At 41.2% G+C, this 1015-nt stretch overlaps 1 non-coding gene across 1 annotated transcript; it reads right to left on the reverse strand.

The window, feature by feature from the left end:
* Positions 1 to 307: 307 nt before the first annotated feature.
* On the reverse strand, positions 308 to 445 carry LOC114814932. Its single transcript, XR_003762727.1, has one exon. It is a non-coding gene; the product is annotated as a small nucleolar RNA SNORA7 (small nucleolar RNA).
* Positions 446 to 1015: the final 570 nt, after the last annotated feature.

Raw genomic sequence — 1015 nt, forward strand, 5'->3', positions numbered from 1 at the left:
TAATTCAAAACCATTTCTCTCCAACCGAAGTAAGCTAAACAGTTCTAACAATTGATTTCAACCCACTAGTTTATATATTTTTTGTTGTCTTATGCTGTCAAGTCATCTCTGACCCGAAGTTACACCTTGGACACATCTCTCCCAGAACACCCCACCTCCATCTGCAATTGTTCTGGTAGTGAATCCTTAGAGCTTTCTTGGTAAAAATGTGGAAATGGTTTACAATTGCCTCTTTCCAGGCAGAAAACTTGAGTGTCCACCCTCGACTCTCTCCCATGCCGCTGCTGCCCAGCACGGGTGAGTTTTGACTTGTAGCAGATTGCCTTCCACTCAGTAGCTACTGCCCAAGCTAGGAATGGAATGAATATGCCTCTGCTTGACTCTCCCTCCCATAGTCGAGACAGGTAGAGAACTGGAATCTCTCCAGATGCGATCCTGAGAGGGACATGCGTTTGTATTAGGATACTGATATTTTTTGCTAAGTGAATTTCAGGGCATTACCATACAATTTAAAGAAGTATTCTGGAAAAGGAAGTAATCAAAGAGGTTATTCTTTCTCCCCTGAAGAACCAAAATAGAATAGTCTACAATCTGAGGATCTGTGAAGCTATGCAGACATGTTTCACTCATGAATATGAAGGCACACTGGTTCCAGTCTCTTCATTTACTGCATGCACCATTAGGGCTTGACCCTGCCTGGGTGAAGATCCCATTTCTTCAGTGGATATTGTCTCTGCTATTATTTAATAGTTTTCACTGAGCAATTACTCTGTGCAAAGCACTGTGCTAAGTCCCTGGGGAAGTAAAGAGGCAAAATGTACATTTCCTGTCCTTAAGAAGCTTCTAATCAATCCATCAACAATACTTACTGAGCACTTATTCTGTGCAGAGCACTGTACTAAGCACTTGGGATAATATCACAGAGATAGTAGACATGATCATTGACATAAAAAAAATTGTAATATGTTGGGGTTGGTAACCAGTCTGGGAAAGCATTAGAGATCAAGATACATAT

This window comes from Ornithorhynchus anatinus, chromosome 10 (assembly GCF_004115215.2).
Source record: "Ornithorhynchus anatinus isolate Pmale09 chromosome 10, mOrnAna1.pri.v4, whole genome shotgun sequence".
Classification (NCBI taxonomy): Eukaryota; Metazoa; Chordata; class Mammalia; order Monotremata; family Ornithorhynchidae; genus Ornithorhynchus; species Ornithorhynchus anatinus.